The sequence below is a fragment of the Amblyomma mixtum genome, chromosome 3 (genome assembly GCF_055824585.1).
Source record: "Amblyomma mixtum isolate Tamu chromosome 3, ASM5582458v1, whole genome shotgun sequence".
In the NCBI taxonomy this organism is placed as follows: Eukaryota; Metazoa; Arthropoda; class Arachnida; order Ixodida; family Ixodidae; genus Amblyomma; species Amblyomma mixtum.
Window position 1 is genome coordinate 48,361,672 of NC_143014.1, and position 20,330 is coordinate 48,382,001.

The 20,330-nt window shown below is 47.9% G+C and overlaps 1 long non-coding RNA gene across 1 annotated transcript; it reads right to left on the reverse strand.

Moving 5' to 3' along the window:
- Positions 1-1,142: 1,142 nt before the first annotated feature.
- Positions 1,143-4,092, reverse strand: LOC149350076 (uncharacterized). Its single transcript, XR_016290228.1, has 3 exons — positions 3,685-4,092; positions 3,061-3,178; positions 1,143-2,434 (listed from the first exon to the last, which is right to left on the reverse strand). It is a non-coding gene; the product is annotated as an uncharacterized LOC149350076 (long non-coding RNA).
- Between the last annotated feature and the right edge of the window lie 16,238 nt (positions 4,093-20,330).

Below are 20,330 nucleotides of genomic sequence, written 5' to 3' on the forward strand. Positions count from 1 at the left end.
GCTACCAACTAGGCCGTGTAGGCACATTGACTTTGCTGAGGTACAAAGGGGGGGAAGTGATGTGTGGGTGTCGTGTGCTTAATTTGAAGCTTAGTAATGTAATTAGTGCAGTGAACTAGAGATGTGCCTAGTTAGTGAGAAAGTAATTACAGTAACATTACGTAGGTGAACTGCAGTGTGGAAGAGTTCAAAGACAAGAAGAACAGTGACTGTGTGTGTGAAGAGAAACCGCTGCAGGGGGCCATAAACACTGTCGTGTCATACCCGTGAATGCTGAGCTTAAGTGTCCCCCTACATTTTTGGGGAGTTGCCATGCCTCTTAGGCGTTGCATATTGCCTAAAAGGAGTGAGGTGTCTTTTACATGCACAGTGAAAAGTTTGCGGAAGCCATTATTGGCAAAATAATTTATCTCCATCACTGAACTTGATGCATCCTAGAATTCATTATGCAGCCTAACTGCAAAACATTAACTAGTGCAACAATACATATTGACGAATATGTCTCGTCTACAAAGATAAGAATTTTTTCGGTACAGACCCGTCTTTCATAAACGTTTGACAGTGGTGTACATGCACATTAGTGTTGCCTAGTTTGCAAACTGAAGTAGCCAGCAGTCGCCTTTGCTAAACGGAAAAATGGCAGCACGGACACTGATGGTCCAGTCACACTAACGTTGTCTAGGATTTGTCTTAAAATGACCAAACAGCATCCCCAACTTATATGAAGCAAAGTGCAAGGGGACGAGTCAATGAAAATTGGACCTAACACAGTTTCACTGGGAGGACAGGTGGGCAGTGACCTTCCATTCAAGGTTGCATTCAAGGTTGATAGCCCAGCACAGAAAAAGATCCCCGACCTCAAATCCTGGAACGAGAAAAAGATCCCGGACCTGGGAAGACCGCCTGCGCAACCCAGAAAGATCAATAGCGTTTACTACTACTACTACTACTACCACTACTACTACTACTACTATTATGATCCATTTCCAGCTGACTTATTGAAGCGGATCATGCCCTTCCAGCTACAAAATGCCATTTGGAGTTCCAGAAGAGGGCAAATACGGGCTGGTTGGTACATGTTTTACGAATTGGAAAAACAGCACAATGAAAGATGACACAAGAGAAGGACAAAACACCAGCACTTGGAGCTTTATTATTTGGAGCTTTATTATTGAAACACAAATTATGTCCAGCTGCATAATTTATACTTCCAGTTACCTTCAACTGAATTAATGTAAAATTTGTAGGTTTTCGTCACGGGTACAAATTTCAGCTAGAAGAAGGGATTGGGTACACGTGTAAAAACACTGGCCAGGCTTGCATTTTCATCTGGGAAATTGACCATGAAATAATTACATGACTTTTCCTTCAGGAAAAATAGTTCACTTCTATATAACTACGTGCAGCATGTGAAAGAAGCAGTCGAAAGCAAGCACACAGAGGCAACCAAATGCCATAAGGCAAAGCATGTTGTGATCTTATCACACAAACAGTGCCTCACTAGACGTGTTGCAGCCTGAAAAAGAGATGTTGTAAATAACTAGAGACACAGTGACCATGCTGTATGTTGAGCATGTTCTGGACTGCTGGCTCTCAACAAACACCGAAGCAAACAGAAAAGCACTGGAGAAAGCATGTCCAGTCGACACACTGGTGCTAGAAGGAAAACATTTTGGTGCCTTCCTGTCCTTCACTGAACTTAAGCACCAAATAAAATGTACGTTGTGTACAAGCAGAACACATAGGGAGGCACCACACGAAGGGACGGCACTTCTTCACAATCACCAAAGCATGTGTTGAAGCACACACTCAGCAAGTTGGCAGACGGTAGGCTGAAAACACTTGGGGCACTTCCTGACTCACACAAAACTGCAGCACCAGACAAAAACGATTTCTACTGTCATGGATACCACCAATATCGTCCTACTTAAAGAACAGCACCAAAATGATGAAGACTTCACCAGCTTCCTAGCAGTATGCTATCAAACTTGAAGCAGAGCAAATGTACACTGATTACTCGTGGCATAGCTACACGTGACAACCACGGCGGTGAGTGCAATTCCTGCACGCAGCTGCTGATCATGCACTTCCTGTCTGTCAGGTAGAATCCGAATGGTGCTGTGTCCTCCTCCTTGTTGTATATGTTGGTGCTCCTGCTATTATCACCACTTGCCAGTGGTGTCATGGTCCTGCAGCTGAGTGTTTGGTGAATATGTTGTGTTGCACAGTGCAATCTCTGCTGACCTTCGCAGAGAACTCTTGACCATGCCGTACGATGACCATGACACCTTTGCAGACACCTCATGTAATCGTTCAGGAACCCGGTATGACCACCCAGCTAGGCAGCCAGTCCAGCCGACGGGTGAGCGAGCATGAATCTGGCATCATGGCTCCCGATCACTCGAGGCCCCATGGTGAGAGTGGTCCGCCACATCTGCATAAGATGCACACCATCACCTGCACGTTAATCAACGCTGTGCACTGAAATCTCCCAACGAGCTACACATTGTGTTTCCAAATATGTGAAATTGTTGAAGCCACAAGTTCAACTATAGTCTAGTTTTACATATAAATGTAAAATACACTGACTGCAAAATCAATCATTAGTATCAAAACGAAGTGTTGCCATATAGCTAGAGGTACTTGATGGCACATTTCCCAAACTGATGCACACAAATAATTAATAGAGTCTTTTTATGCTCAAGAAAACCACCACAGAATGCACTGCAAGGAAGGGCACAAGTTTAACTGTTTATGACTACCTTGAGTTTTTTAGTATATGCATGCTTTTGCATTTTGCACCAATCGAAATGAGGCTACCTAGACATTGTGGTCACTAACAGAAATCCAAAGCCACAGAACAACACCTATCTCCACTGTCACCTGAAAAGTACAGACATTATTTACATTATTTTCATATGTGGTTCTCTTTACACTACTCTTCCTTGCTCAATAAACTGTATATCAATGCAGACAGATATCATTAGCCGCATGCAATCTTATTGCAGGCAAACATGCGATCCCTCCATGCCTGCCACAACACACTAAGCACGTGCTCACCAGTTTGACGATTTCCATGCGGGCAGCACATGGAGAGAGACTGCACATAAATGGGTCATGGATGGATCCCGCACAGACTTCTTGTGAGCTGGAACCTTCACTGGCAGGAACACCACACCTGTAAATAAAATGTACAAGACTCATATATATATTTTTTTAAGTGTGCCCTTAGAGAAATAATTTTTTCCACCCTCCTACCGTAACCTCCACGTGACTGCTGTGTAACTGATGATGTAACACTGTTATGAAAATTTCAGCTTGAATAGCGAAATCCCTTTTGTGTGCTTCATTAATTAAGCCAGGTTATAGTATTCTTTTACGGTTTCACGCAATTTTTTTTTCACACTTAAGGAAACGACGCCTTCCAGCTGATTTCACCAATGCTGCCTTTCACATTCATCAACACCAAAAACAAAGAAATCGACCAACGTACTAGCATGCTAGGCTTTGTTTTCTCAACTTGGCGCTGTGTGGAAAAAGTGAAACACAGTATGAAAAAAGCAACGCGAAATGCCGAATACAAATTTCGGATTCGCAGCATGCATCCTGCATAATATACTCCTGTGCTCGTTTTAAAGTCATTTCCAGCATGCATTCAAAAGGAATGAGAATGATGCTACACACACAAGGATGTCTTGTCGAGAAGCCCGACACATTCCTGGAGTTTGTTGCTCGGCCGCGCGAACACCTGTCGTGTCATCCACTCATCACGCGCGCAAAGCCCATCCGTTCAGCGACGTTTCACAGCTGATGATCGCCCCTCAGAGTTCGACAGTTCGGCACTGCTGCTCGCCGCAATGCATCCTTGCATAGCCGCCACACCATATGCCTCGTCAGGTGTCAGAGACAACTCGAAAGCATCGCGGTGACCTCGAAAGTCGCTCACCTTTCCCACTTCTAGGGTTTAACAAACGACGAATGAATGCAACGAGCAGCAAATCGCAGCGCTGGCACCGCCATTCGAGCAAATTTCGAGCTACACTAACCGCACGGACGGATGATTTCTCACTGCGAGCGAAGGGTTTGCAACGGGAGAGCAGTTAGCGCTTAAAAAATATAATGGAAAGCATAGTGGGAAATAGGCCCTCACGTGACAAGGCCGCGGTAGCTCTTAGCCGGATTTCGGTTTCGGTTTTGCTCTCTCGCTGTGTTGTGTCACGACCAACACGGCTGCGCTCGAAATTTGAGAACCGCACACAGGCCATGGAGCTTGGAGGTTTGTATGTGTCGAGAGGCCTGTGCCTCAGTGCGCCCCTGTGTTTCGCGAAGTGCGGCTGGGTCGTCTGAGCTGCGCAATGAAATGCTGCATGCCGGGATGCAGGATTAGTACGGAAGACCGCCGTCCTGGGGGACGGCACAATCACAAACAGAAAACTCGTGCTACTGTCACTAATGGCAGCGCCTGTCAGGTCGCAGTAACGAAAGCCGCATTATTCTATAGGGCGGTATCTGCCGTCGTCTTCCGACAAGGGCAGCCACTTCTCGACCAACGGCGTGAGCCCACAGCACCGCGTCAACTCCGAGCATCGGCTCCGAAACCGACAAACAAGCTAACGCCGAGGGCCGGGAGACCCCGCGCAGGGGCAGACGTAAAGCCGTCGGCACTCTCTATTGCTCTCTATCGACAGCAAGAGAGAGAAATACTTCACTGCTGCATTTCACGCCCGAACCGCGTATGTGCACGAGCGTATTCGGCGCGACTTGTGCCTCGAGAATAGCGGAGAACGGCGGGCCCATGGGCGGGCCGAAGTCCGCCCGCCCGAGAAATATAATCTTGCGCAGCACGTCGGAGCGCTCGTTGAACACGTCCGTCCGCCTTTAGAGCTCTGGAAGCCACTGCGCCATTTTTTAGAGGCTCTTTTTCTTCGCATATTCTCGAATTCTCCGCTTACAGCATACGCTGAAATAAACGGTCCGTATATGTGTATAACGACGAAAGGAATTCCCTTCCATATTTTTATGAACCACAGTTGAACAGTGACGAGGTCGTGGCCGCACGCCGCTGTGAAAAATTCTGAATTCTAGCGACATTCAAAGCGGGCATGAGCAATTTGTACTTCTAGCAAGACCATGAAAACGCCTCTTCCCGTCGGCACTGGAGTACCGTACCGTACACGTATAGCGTACAGCGACGTTAGTTCAAATGCGCATTGCCTGAGGGCTTCTGGCAACTCTTTCCTTCCTCCATGGCCTCCGGCTGCATAGTCCACATGGTGGCAGAAACAATGGAAGTGCCATCAGAACGTCGCCACACACTGTGACACTTTTTCGCGACGCTTGTGCATGGTTTCGAGTTGAGCTTGTATAGCTCTTACAAGCGTTGTTAGTGTCTTACATGACGTGAACTAATTCCTTAACCAAGCAACGGCCACGACGGCTGTGGCAGTGTGATGACCGTCGGTGAGCAGAAGGCGCTACGCTAGCAGACGGAGCTTGAAGAGATGGTGGATTCTCTGTATGCACCAGGCGTGCACCTAAAGTAGCGGACAGTGCGTGAAAACATGTAACTGCATTGCTGAATCCAAATCGTGTTTGCTTCGCTGCAATTCTGGCTGCCACACTTCGCCAATTCTCTCCGTAACCAATTGTAATTCGCAATCATTGGCGACCAAGCAGTGTCGTACATGTGAAGGATTCTGGATTCTGGCCCCGTTAACTCTGAACCTCGTCAGTATTTAATTTGTGCATAGGGTTTAGTGAGCGAAACAACCACATTAATAACGAATAACACCGTTCGCACTGAGTGAAATATGCATCGAAGCACACATATGCAGGAATTCAGATTTCAAGCACTAAGAGACGAGTAAAATCATTATCTTATTGTTTTATCAACATGTCAATGGGGAAGTAAATTGTCGCTTCAGTCATTACTTCTCTTCTTTGGTCGTCTGATGTGAGGCTACGACGAAGATCGTTCGGGCGCTCCCGTTCCATGTCCAGCTCCCGGCGGGAATCGCACCCACGTCCCGCTTCCCCGCAAGTGAGCCGGCGGGCAAGTGATCGGGCTCCACGACATGCAACGGGTGTGCCGCTTCTTCGACGACATGGACCCAGATTGTAAAAGGGCACTGGGAGCACCATGAGCAAGTTGTCGATGAGGAAGCGGGGCACCAGCTTTGGCGAAAGCCGCCAGCTGGTGCACGAGTTCTTCCTCGTCTTCTCTGACGCCACGGACGCTGGATAGTGCGTGCGCTCCGGGTGCATCTGTAAAAGGTTCCGTCCCAAGAGCGAGCAGCACGGCAGCAGCAGCCTGGACGAGGTCTCGCAGCAGGCGGGCCAGCTGTCCCGCTTCTACGACGATGCCAGCTCGTCCCGGTGCAGTGTACGTTGTAACAAGACGCAGAAGTCGGACGACAGCTTGGGCCGAAACCTGGAGCTCAGCGCGGTCCCCTTTGCCGCGAGAACGAGGTGGGTATCGACGGAAGGGTGCCAGGAGGTATTGGGCACTGGCAATAGCGACAGTGTGCTCTGCGTCGGCTGCAATCCTACCAGAACGTTCTTGGGCTCCACCAGGGGCAGGCATTTGGTGGCTCGCACTATAGGCTGGGTTGCTCCGGTACACGGCTCTCCCGCTCTGCCACCTCTCGACGTTGTCTCCTGGAAAACTCGCTGCGAAGCACCGAGAATGCGAGCCTCTGGACAAAATGGCGACCTCCAGCAGGCACAGCACGTTCTGGGCGTGACTAGCGGCGAACGGAAATTCGAAGACAGGCGTGCCGCGTGGTGCGCGGGCTTTGAAGCGAACAGCCTTCATCTTTCTCTTCTTCCATGCTCGGATAAAAGAGGTTCCGGATTTTCGGAGTCTTTGTGGGGAAGCGTTTGTCAGTGCTTTCGGTTTTTGCCAAGTAACGCAACTCTTCGCGTTGCAATGGCGGGTGTCGCTTATGGAGGCCCATGTCATAACAATTACGGATAAGGGGTCAGTCATCTGGAATGTATAGCGATTTGCCTACATTTTCCAATAATTATTTGCTGCTTGTCTCAGGGAAGAGGTTTTCCATTCTTTTTTGCCGCTTATAGGCATTATCAATGTGAGTCAAGGAGGATAAACGCTATCTGAGCAAAATTTCGAAGCTTGTATCCTAATACCTTCCCATCTGATAAACGAAAATTTCAGAACTTCCGCTCCTTGGGCCGTCACAAAAAGGTGGATGCAACTTGTGCTACCGTGTCCAGCGTACTTGCGCCCGATGCACACTCCAGTGAGCAAAATGGTGATGCCCAGGGAGCGCACACTGGAAAGGTCTAAGACGCGTCCCCTTGCGCGAGAAAATAAGGCAGGCATATAAACTGGATACGCCGAAGGCCCCGAGTGTTTCCCATCGCTCGTTCTCTCCTTTTGGACTGCCAGGTCGCGGCCACTCTACATCTACAGTTCCGCACAACAACCAGACCCCAACTGTCGCTATAGCAGTTAAATTATAATGAGAAGTAGGAGCCCATACCCCACTTCCTCTTCCCTCAGTACTTATTTGACACGATGAAATCAAATAAACCACGTCACTGTTCTGCTGTGTCCCTATTAGGGATAAGCCCTGCACGTAATCACTGTCACGAATGTGCTTCAAGCAGAGCGCACTTACTTTTGACGCCTTGAACTTGTCAGTCATCACAGCAAGCTTTTGGTCTCGCAGGAACCCTTTAAAGACGCCTCGTCGCGGCCATCGGTGCTCGTGTAGCCAAGCGCCGAGCATTGTTGCATCCGCTGCTCAATACCGAGCCGACACGTTTTATTCGCCAAAAACTCCCGTTTTAACAACGAGCAGCCGGGGAACAACGCACGTTGACCGCAACACGCTGTTTTTTTTTTCTTTTGCGTGCGTTGAGCACGGCTGTCCACGGTTCCTCGCCGTGAAGTCACTTTCACGTGATTTTCTTCGCTGTTCTCTCCCGCCCTCGGCGCGAGGGAGTAGAAACTGCTCTATATTAATTCCGGTTGCGCAAGTGCTTATTTTGTAACTTCAAAAATTATTATCGTCTAAATTAAGGTACGAATTAGTTGGAGGTTCGGCGACGGCCTTTATTGGTCGCAAATCGCACACAGAGGTGACGGCTGCTTAGCGCTCGCTTCCCTCGATTTGCTGCACGGCCTACCTATAGCACGAACCTCGTCCAAGATGGCAGTTTGTCCGGCAATATCGACCACCTGGGCTTTAACGTGCACTGACACCGCACAGTACACGGGCCTCTAGAATTTCCCCTCCATCAAAATTCGACCGCCATGACTGGGATCAAACCCGCTCAAGTACAGGAGGGATGTTTATTTTGTTTTTTACGCAGGCAAACACGCCAAAGAACATGTCGCGAGAAAGCTTAGGAAATAATGTGTTGTGAACAGGGTGTCGAACCGGAACTGAACCCGAACCCGAAACCGGAACCGAACCCGAATTTTCGCCCGGAACCGGAACCGAACCGAACCCATAATTTTTTCGCCATCTTGGAACTGAACCCGAACCGGAACGATTCAAAGGAACCGTTCCGAACCGGTTCGGGACCCGGTTGAGCCCCAGTTTTTTTGTATCCCGGCATACGTCTTGTTTTCCGACAAAATGAGATCTATGGCATAGATTTACCCACCCGTAGCTGTCTGCGCTGGGAAGTGAGATAATTGTACCCAGTATATACGACAGCAAACTTACAGGAGATGTGGTGCCTGGGAAGAAGCCTAATTGACCCTTCTGTAATGTACTGCCGCCAATTCTAAACACTTGTAGAGTACGGTCCACTGTCAAATGGAACATGCGATCGCGTGGCCTCCGCACTTCGCGGAGCGCTTCCGCCGAGAACTTGTGGGAATTGTCGGCACAAGACGCATGCGCAGTAAGCATAACGGCTGGTCACTCCGCGCATGCGCCTGATGCCGCCTATTCTCGCCGCATCAAGGCGGCAGGGCTTCCTGAAGCGCCGAGCACACGCGATCGCATGTTCCCTTTAACAATGGACCGTACTGTACGTCAGGTTTATGTGAAATCTTGAGTTAGTATTCCTCCCCTTTTAAATATTTGCGTAAATCGTTAATCAAATTGTTAGGACTGCTCTAACTCAATAAAGTACTACTGCCGCCGCGGTGGCTCAGTGGTTATGGTGCTCGGCTGCTGACCCGAAAGACGCGGGTTCGTTCCCGGCCGCGGCGGTTGAGTTTCTTTGGAGGAGAAATTCTAGAGGCCCGTGTACTGTGCGATGTCAGTGCACGTTAAAGAACCCCAGGTGGTCGAAATTTCCGGAGCCCTCCACTACGGCGTCTCTCATAGCCTTAGTCGCTTTGGGACGTTAAACCCCATAAACCATAAACCAATCAATAAAGTACTACAGAACCAAACTTTTGCTTGCGTGCTTTCTTCTTTCAAACAATGCGTTAGGCATTGGGGTATATAGAGCACCGCGTGGTGTTCACCAACACATAATAAATCATTTATATTTGAATTTCTTCTTGACCCTGTTTCGGTTTCACCAACATAACGATGGGTGTGACGTGCAGTGGAAATTAGGTCACGTGAGGGGCTATAAAACGGCAATATAACTGCTGATACGTCGTTCGTTGTAATGATAGGTCTTGAAGCCGGCTGATTTAAGTGCTACAGTGAGTGAAAACAACGCATCAGCGTTTGTATTAGTTTTCCCGTGCCTCACGTGACCTAATGTTGAACTCACGTAGTAACAGCCATCATTCGGTTGATGAAACCGAAACAGCATGGAAGAATAAATTCTTTTATAAATTATTTAGCGGCAGTAGCCAAATACCACACGGTGATCCATGCATTCTAATATCTATGGCGTCTTTTGAAAGGAGAAAACACGAAATAAAACGGGGTGTCTATAGGCATTTTAGTATCGATTGAGAATGCCTTACTTTTCTTTGCGTCATTTCCCACAAATAGACGAAATATTAGGGCGAGGACCCAACAATGTTGTGATGCTGGTTTTTGAGAAAAGGAAATGGCGCAGTCTGTCTCACTTCTTGATGGACACCTGAACCGCGCCGTAAGAGTGGGAGGAAGGTGGGGATGAAAGAAAAAAGAGAAACAGGCGCAGTAGGAGCGGGCTCCGGAATAATGTCTACCTGCTGCGAATCCTTAAAGGACAACTGCATAGGTTTTAGAAATCGACGAGATTAAAAGGGCCGATTTCTGAAACTTCTAGGTAAAGTATGCGAAGTCCTTTTGGCCTAGCATTTGAAACGGTGACGTAATCATCAATTAAAATTGCGACGGCCTTCAAGCTTCTCCTCAGCGCACAACGCTAAGGGGGGGGGGGGGGGGGGGGGTGCGCATGAAGACGTCATCGAAAGTATCCGGACATTTCCAACGCATAAACGCCTTTGAAAGAAAAATACCAACGCCACCGAAGTCAAAGCCCGCCGAACGTTGTTTGGCAGCGTCCAACGAGGCACGGCAGCTAGGGCGTGGCTGACGGCAGCAGTAATTTGAAATCATACCTTCCGTGACATCACATTGAACTTCGCCGCACTCCACTGTTGCTTTGAGGAGAAGTGCAAAATTTAATCGTCGATTACGTCACTATTTTAAATGGTAGTGCAAAAAACTTAGGATGCTTTACCTACAGCCTATATAGATTTGAATCCTTGAGTATCGCGAAATCGCGTATCGCGAAAAGTGGCGCAGTTGCCCTTTAACGTGCACTGACATCGCGCAGCCCACGGTGCCTTTTGCGTTTCGCCTCCAACAAAACGTGGTCGCCGGAGCCGAGTTCGAGACCGGGTACACCGAGCGCCCTAACCACTGAGCAACCGCAGTGGGTAGTGCAACATTTACTTTTGTGGGCGCTCATTGTCTGAGGTAGCAAGTTCTAAATAAAACCCCTCACGATGGGTCTGTAGGGCAATAAAGAAAAAAAAATGGCTCAATGGCTGTGGAGCTCGGCTGGTGATTCCAAAAATACAAAAACCAGCGTGACGTCGCAAATCCCCAGCTGGTCTCCGTTAATCTGGAGCCCTCCACCACACCGTCTGTCATGTAGCCCCAATGTCTACTCGACACGTTAAACCCGAGATATTACTACTCGTATTACCTAAAGAAGGATGTATAAATTGGTGCAGCTTCTTTTTCTTTTAGAATCCGCATATTTTTGTTTGCACGCGACGGAAATAAGCAACGAAAGGCTGGTTCTTGGCAACGGTGGAGATGTACTAATAAGAAAAAAAGTAAATACCGATTACACAAAAGGACAATGCGGAAATACATGCGCTCGCTGGCATGCGATAGTTATTCCGCCCAGAAAGATGCTACTGCGATGAAATGTAACTACGATGAAGTGATTTCGTTATGCCGATTCGCTGAAATCGTTCTGCTTCTAAGAAAGAATTGCTGCCAGTCGCCAGCGCACGGCTCCATCCGCTGTTCTCGCACTGCTCGATTTTGAATTCTCTGTCTGGCGACTTATATCTACTTCTCGCAGTCATATTTGCCGTTCTTAGTGTCTGACACGACAGGCTTATGCTTTTTTGGCGTTTTTTGCGTAGAACGCTTGGGCGACTGAATACGTTGAGCCTTCGCAACAATCTGCCTCGGCTATATCGGGTACAGGTGGGTGATGAGGGGTAGAGAGATGGGTGAGTTTTTGAAGGTGCATTTTTACCAGTGAATGCTCTGATGTACGCCCACCGGAGTGTGAATCAAGGATGGAGGCTGCACGTACGCAGCGAAGTTATTTTTGGGAAAGCAGGCTATAGTGCTAACGCAGTAAAATGAATAACTAAAAGAGTATGCATAGTCTAACCTCTGACTCCGAGAGGGATTCGTACTAATGGCGGCGCAACAGAAAACTTTGTTTACAGATGCTTTAAGCTATTCGCCTATCTTGTAGGCTTTTTTTATGGTTGTTGCATGCAATATTTGGAACCTCTCTGACCCTCCTCATGCCTTACTTGACAGCGTCGATTTCAGCGATCTTGGCATAAGGCATGCCACCATAACTCCCTGCCTCCGCCCGCACATGCTATGCATATGCATACCACGCGACTAGCATGGCCAGCAAGGATTTGAGAATTATGTAATCGCTGTTGTGAGTTGATCCGCGACCATGGTCAGTAGCTTCGCTTTTGACGATGCCGCTTTCTCACGCGTACCGCGCTTCTTCCATTCGGGATGCTTTGCTGAGCCGGCGAACACGTAGGCAATGATTGCCCTCGTTAGCCATCGACGCGGGTTTGGCCGGCGGTTACTTACTATTTGAATAGTACTTACTATTTGAACCATGCCTTTTTTAGCGTTTACATCGTTACTGGACGCCGGACTTAACGGTTAGCGCTGCGCACAGCAGTGCCGCCTTTTAATTCCATTTCTGGGTTGACATGTTCTTTCCGGGGCGGTGTCGTGAAGGTTGAGGGGCGCTATTTCATTTGCGTGCTTAGCGGAAGGACGACCTCTACAACCTCAGGGTAGTTCACCACGCCACCTCGTTTGCTATAACCGAGTGGTGTGGCCAGTGTTGCTCGCTGTATGTGCGACGAATTTCCGTTGCCCTTATGCATATTTTCATAGTAGCACCACACCCGCTCGCAATAAGCGAGCGTTCGTTATATCTGCGGCCATTAAAGTGGGCTCCACTGTACATCCGCTGACTTTGATTTAATACACCAGTACCAAGAAAGTCTAAGTAAGGCTGTATATGTATGGGTGGAGGAAGTAATGACCGATCGCAACATTTGTCATCTGCCTTGTGGAGAGGCCGTACAGGTAAGTAAAAGCGAAGAGTGAGAAAACCGAATGAATCAGCACTAGCGAGCATGTCCAGAAAAGACAGGCGAGCACTTAGTCACCTATTAAGCACAGCTGCAAGAAAGGGGTTGTTTGTAGTTTTGAAAATAAATGCCTGAAACAAGTTGGTGGACAAATGGTGAAACAAGTTGGTGGACAAATGCGCTCTATCAAGGGCGCAAAAAATTCTGTTGACGAAAAGATTGCCTTTCATAGCGCCCCAGTAAAAGTCCTAAACATTCTATCACAAACAAATTTCTTACTTTACTATAGTGAGAAGCCACGATTAGCTGAGTTTTTGAAGCTACTGAGCTATAGGGGCTTGGGGTATATAACGTGAGTCACAAAGGCGATCTCGAATAGGTGATTTAAATAAAATATGTTTGGTAAGTTCTACATGTTAGGGAGAGCCAGTGCTCCCACGAGGCTCTCGTTGGGTGGGGGATGGGCGGTGGAGGGATTCTCGAACATATTCTTACCATGTAGTAAAGGAGGGGGGGACTGGCAAGTCGGTTTCGGGGTGACGGAAAGGTATCTGCCTGTATATGTATACGTGCCAACACATGACTGTTTCGTTTCTCAGTAGTGCGCGGGAACGTAGAGGGCACGTGCGGCGGAAATTCTGGTGCCCCGTAAGTACACTGCGTACGAGACAGTACCAACTGACTAAAGCTTCAACGGAGGCCTATTACTCGCGCAACGGGGTCTCCCAACAGGAGGGTCTTGTAGATGGAAAATCCATCGGCTTTTCGTCCTACACCTCATAAGGTGGATTATAGCGTATATACATAGCCGATTTCCATTAATTTCGAGTTCATTTCATTTTGCGGCTCTTGCCGTAAATTCGTCTTTTTGATGCGGACAATAAATAAAATAGGTAAAGTCAGAACATCTCACATTAAACAATTTTTTCATGCTCAAGTAACGCAGTAAACACGACAAAAGGAAGACGGGAGACGACACAAGCGCTGACTAACAACTGGTTATTTTATTCTGGGAAAAGTATATAAAGGCGCAGGACACAGGAAACAACCCAAAAAAAACAGAACAAAGGTTAAAACTTAAAAACCATGTGGCGCATGCACATCACATCCTGACGTATTTTTAACGAAATTCGAAGAGTGTCTTCCACAGCAGATGGCACTCCCCTATATCCTGGACCTCACAAAACACCAAGAAAGCCTGACTCCTTATCTACCAAATTGATAGATGGTGAAGCAACACACTCATCGGCTTCCTTCCCGATCCCATTGGCCTCGACCAACTCCCCACAAATGCAAAGGGGGTATTAAACAGGACACTTGTCTTATCTACTGGGGGAAGCAATCGTTGCACTCGCTGCAATGCAAAGCCAAGTTGTACGACACCGCTACTTTTTTCACCCATCTGTGATGTTCGAACAATTGCTCATTGCTTCCCCAATTAGGAAGACAAGTCTCCTGTTTAATCACCCTGATCGAATTTGTAGGGAGATGGTCGAGGCCTTTATGATCAGGAAGGAAGCAGATGAGCGTGTTGCTTAACCATACATCAATTTCATTGATAAGGAGACAGGCTTTCTTGGCAACTGTGTGAGCTCCAGTAGATAAGGAAGCACCGTCTACTATATAATATAGTCTTCGAATTTCGTTGAAAAAGATGTCATGACTCGACTATGATGTGCATGCGCAGTACGGTTTTTTTAGTTTTAATCTTTGCTCTTCTGTTTTTTGGATTGTTCACGGTGTCCTGCGCCTTCATATACGTTTCCGAGAATGTAATAACCAGTTGTTAGTCAGCGCCTGTGTAGTCTCCAGACTTCCTTTTGTCCTTTTTCATGAACCCTTACCAACTAGCCCAGTTTTATGTTCTTGTAAACAAATCTTTGGATTTTTTATTTTGTACCGTGATGTGCAAGAAAAAAGAAAACGCATAGCAAGGTTGACTGAAACCCCTCGGCGTTATAATTTTTTTTTGTCCTGAACCCGTTTGAACCCGTTTGAACCGGTTCGAGACGGTCCGAACCGGTTCGAACCGGAACGGAAAGGCCCTCTGGAGCCGAACCCGGAACTGAACCCGAAAGGCGTGAACCCGAACCCGAACCGAACCCGAAAAAATGCCGGTTCGACACCCTGGTTGTGAATGCCACACTGACGTAAGTTCACCGAGAGAACAAAATGGCACGAATGGAGCGATCAGCCCAGGGCTCCTAGGATAGCGGGAACATTTGTGCTCATTTGAGCCGATCAAGCACAAAATTCATTAATAACTAATGACGCCCTTCGCACTGAACGAAATATGCATCGAAGGACACATATGCAGGAATTCAGATTTGAAGCAGCAAGGGACGAGTAAAATCATCATCTTATTGTTTTATCAATATGTCATCTTATTGTTTTATCAAATTGTCGCTTCAAGCACTTTTCTTTGGTCGTGGTTGACGCGAGGCTACGACGAAGATCGTTCGGGGGTTCCCGTTCCATGTCCAGCTCCCGATGGGAATCGCACCCTCACCTCCCGCTTCCCCGCAAGAGAGCCGACGGGCAAGTGATCGGACTACACGGCATGGAACGGGTGTTCCGCTTCTTTGACGACATGGAGCCCAGATTGTAAAAGGGCTCTGAGAGCACCATGAGCAAGTTGTCGATGAGGAAGCGGGGCACCAGCTTTGGCGAAAGCCGCCAGCTGGTGCACAAGTTCTTCCTCGTCTTCTCTGGCGCCACGGAGGTCGGATGGTGGATGCACTACAAGTGCATCAGTAACAGGTTCCGTGCCAAGAGCGAGGAGCATGGCAGCAGCAGCCTGGACGAGGTCTCGCAGCAGGCGGGCCAGCTGTCCCGCTTCTACGACGGTGCCAGCTCGTCCCGGTGCAGTGTCTGTTGCAACAAGATGTAGTCGGATGACAGCTGTGGCCAAAAGCTGGAGCACAAGGCGGTCCGGTTTTCTCCGAGGACGGCGTGGGTATCGACGGAAGAGTGCCAGGAGGTATTGGGCACTGGCGATAGCGACGGTGTGCTCTGCGTCGACTGCAATCCTACCAGAACGTTCTTGGGCGCCACCAGGGGCAGGCATTTCGCACTGATGGGGTACAGCAAGAAGGCTGTTCTTGTGCTCAAAATGTGGGCTCCGAAGCAGGGCCAACACGAAATGAAGAACGTTCTCTGGTGAAGCTGCGGGCAACTCGCCAAAGGAAGGTGGGCTGTCGATTTCCAGAAAGCTCGCGTCAAGCGCGAAGGAGGGGCTTCTGGACGACCGTTGCTGTTCCATCTTCAGCCTGTCCGGGAGGCGCAGTGGCAGCGCATCTGCAAGCAGCAGACCAGAGATAAGTTGACGAGGGATGCCCCTTACCAGCGCGGAACTGGGGGCTCGCGCTATCGGCTGGGTTGCCCCGGTATACGGCTCTCCAGCTCTGCCACCTCTCGACGTTGTCTCCTGGAAAACTCTCTGCGAAGCACCGAGAATGCGAGCCTCTGGACAAAATGGCGACCTGCAGCAGGCACAGCACGTTCTGGGCGTGACTAGCGGCGAACGGAAATTCGAAGACACGCGTGCCGCGTGGTGCGCGGGCTTTGAAGCGAACAGCCTTCATCTTTCTCTTCTTCCTTGCTCGGATAAAAGAGGATCCGGATTTTCGGACTCTTTGTAGGGAAGCGTTGTCAGTGCTTTCGGTTTCTGCCCCGTAACACAGCTCTTCGGTTTGCAGTGGCGGGTGTCGCTTATGGAGTCCCATGCCTAACGATGACAGATCAGGTGTCGGTCATCTGCAGTGTATAGCGGTTTGCCTATACTTGCCACTATTTATTTGCTGCTTGTCTCAGTGGTGAGGTTTCCCTTTATTCGTACAAAAGTTAGCGCAAAACACGACACTCACAAGAAATGGGGACAGGACAACGCGCTAATGACAACTGATCCTTTATTGGAAAGAACACGTAATATATAGGCACACCGTCACACTACCTATCAGCTGCAGCAAACGTCACAATGATGTAAAGGGTCATAAAAGCGATAAAAGACACAAAGACTATAAACACGAGGTAGCTAAAAACGATAAAAAGCGGCGAAAAAAACATTAAAAGCAAAACACGTCAAAAGCAAGTCATGTTTCTTTGGCCCTATACACCACCGAGCAAAAGTGGCAATCATTGAGGCAAACGGTAAACAGCTCTGCACCAAGGCACTTGTAGTGCTTGATTTCGAATTCATAGACATTGCTTCTAATCAACAACTGCAGCAAATGCACAGTATACGCTCAATATAATTAAAAAATTTTAAGAGTACAATTATTTTGCTAAAAATCAACTTTAAGTTTGTTTCAAGTTTAAAAAAACGTTGCCAGACACTTGTGCATAAACATGGTGGCCAGATTTCTAATACAATTTGTTGATTTATTTTTATAATTATTTTTAACAATTAATTATTACTTCACTCCATAAAGTTATTGACTTAAAATTGGCAACACCCATATTCAAATTTCAAATTTTTGTATGAAGCACATTGTGTCTAGATTTTCAGACTTTAAAAGTGCATGGTGGCTAGGCTTTTGTGCTTCCAAAAAAAAAAGTTTTGCTTATTGTAGCTAGATTTCCGTTACAGTAGACGACCTGTTTTTAATTTATGCCTGGTAAAACTTAATTATTTTTTTTGTAAGAATTAGTTAGTCTACATTACAGTCGCTTGAGCCGACTGCAGTCGACATCGTTTGCTGGGCACGTAAGGCTTCTAATAAAATTCGTACTTGTAAAACAAATAGTAATAATTTTACCATTTTTATTTCTCCACAACAAATGACGGTGTTGCAATTCGTGCGCGCATTCAAACAATTTTCATACGGGCGCTAAGCACCCACACACTCTACCCACACATAGAGCCCCTTTTACCTACACAACATTGTTTTCTTTTTGCTGAGTGTGCGATAGCGTTCATCCGGCGTCCATAGTGCTCTATTGTCTTAGCTTCCGCTTCATTTTTCGCACAATGGAGGCCACGAAAGTCGTTACTGAAGCGTGCGTTCCTATAGAATGGATCCTGCTCGCACGATTTTCGCACATCGAGATGCGGCGCTTGTAATGCGGGCACCAAGCGTAACCTATCATGAGCGACCAAAATGCACGGTTTGCTCGCGTGTCTGTCCACGTTGTTGGGGCGGTCGCATCCGGAAAGCTTTCTGCCGTCTCTCACATGCTGCTCCGCGTTTATTTACATGAGGTTTGTGCGCAGATGCGCCATCCGTTGTCGCACATGGACAGACGGACTTCTTTCCGAATATGATGAACGCCCAACTGAAGCGAGGAATGAAATGGAAAAGCAACGTTATCGTGGCGCGAAAGACGCCATGTAAGAGCTGTAAATTTACTCTCTGCTCCGCGAGGATTCAACTTTGCTCAGTTTTTTTTTTACGATTGAGATGTTCATCAACTCGTTCCTGGTGGGGGAAAAAAAAACAGGGAAGAGGTGCGCAACTGAATTATAATGAAACCTACGGTACGAAGTAAGACGATAAAATTTCCTTTGGGCTGGGAAACTGCTTTGTGCAACACCTGGTAGGATAGCATAAGCACAAAAGTTTTATAGGCACCCAACAGATATGCCAGGACATATTGTGGATGTCTGCCTGTACGCCCACAGGTGGGACTTGCAGCACATCTTTGTTTCTTCGCTATAGTATTTCAAGTACTCTACTGTGGCGTCCTCAATATATGCGTCCGTATTTCTTGAAAGTGCAGACCACTCGGCGCTCATACGCAAAGTAAACGACAGCTCTAATTATGCCAGTTGCCTAACTCAGCTTCTGAGATCGAGCACTTCTTTCCGCCGTTTTTTGCGGATTTGATCTCGACAGCAACTTTACAGGGCTCACGCGCCCTCTATAAGTTTCGATGAATGCATCATATGCTCTTTTGGCATCGTCGAATTGTAGCCTTACAAGAGCTTTCCAGAGTTTATGCTAAATGCCCATAGAGGCCGCTACAGTATGTAAACACAAAATTTAACAGCATTGCCTGGACACTTTTAAAACTATTTTAGCTTTGGGGAGTTTTACAACTAACGATTTCGGTTGACCTCTTAATTCACCTGCATGGGTGCCTGCCAGCAAGATAAGAAGCAAGTGAATCCCACCGTTCAGACGTAACTATACTGCCATCAAGCAAAGCGAGTGGCATTAACGTGGCTGTTTTCTTTCTTTTTTTCTCTTTTCCATGAGTTGAATAATTCATTATAAAACAGCGCAAACAAGACAAGAACGTCGGAAGGAAACGTACAACGCGATGCGCTCGTATTGTACGTTTCCTTCCGTCGTCTTTGTCTTGCCTGCGCTGTTTTTGAATGAATATCTACCAACTCGCCCAGGCTTCTACTGTGGCTGAATAATGTTGGTCGTCCTCGATAACAGCTGTAGGCTCTGTCTGCATCCAGTCGAAGGAAGGCCTTCTCGACGACAGCTCTCAGAACGTAGCAGAGCAAGCAAAGCAAAGCTGTCTGCGCAGGAATATGCGAAAAGTTCTGGGTCTATCTGCGGTGCACTGCGTTGAGGTAGCGTGCCTGTACTCCGTTTTAATGCGTAAAGTTGGCACACGCCGAATGTCTGGTCGCCCACCGGCCAGCTTTGCCAACCGTCCGCCAGCTAGGATAAACGAGCGTACCTGCAGTGATTCGACCAAGCGCCGCGTCATAGTCCCGATAAGCTTGGCGTTTCTCTGAACTTGAGTGAACAAGCCGTGCGCGTCACGATCCCAAGAAACCGGACATTCTCAAACTGGCCCCGCGCTTAACCTCCACATCGGCTGTGTCCGGTGAGCGTGTAACCTCAGGAGGTAGCGTAATCCTGTACTGGTGCTGTGGTGCTCTGTGCTGGTGGCGGTGGAAGCACAATTTTCGGACCGGTCTTGCCGCGGTTGTGCATTCACCAGCTGACAGCGACATCACATAACCCATTGTTTGATATTAAATGCGACCTCGTTTGTGAAGTCAATGCGCTCCTCGTCCCTTAATTACTACTACTTTGGCTAGAGTTGCGAGCTAGCCTCACCCCTACCGCGATCTCGGTGTCGTTGCATAATGTGATCTGATGAGGAATCGCTTGAAGGCACTGTGCACCGTCTTTAACACTGCCGGAATCCGACTGCTTGCGGACATTTTGCACGCAAATAGACAGACGGCCGCAAACACTGCCATCCCTTATATCACACGAGTCTGCTGAGCGTGAAATTGTAAGCTTGTTTGGAATGTGGTGTCTGGAAGAACTATATCAGACATTTGCACGCGGCTCATCCCTTCTCTTTGGCGAATGAAGCGGTCCTTTGTTTTCTTCTTTGTTGGTTTCCGCCCATTCTTTCTGCCTTTGAATGCCTCTTTTCGGAATGAAATGATGAGTTGATGAGTCGAAGACAGCGTGGTGGTGTTTGTTTCATCTTTGTCCGCCGTCTTCTTGCGCTTTTTCTCCACTCCATGTATTCTTTGCCAACGCCACTCACGATGGCTATGTATCGAGTTTCTCGATGCAAGGTGCGAGGAGCGCCGCCGCCGGCTGGGCATTGGGCAGCTCTCGCCACCCCCGCAAACTGATCGCAAACCGTT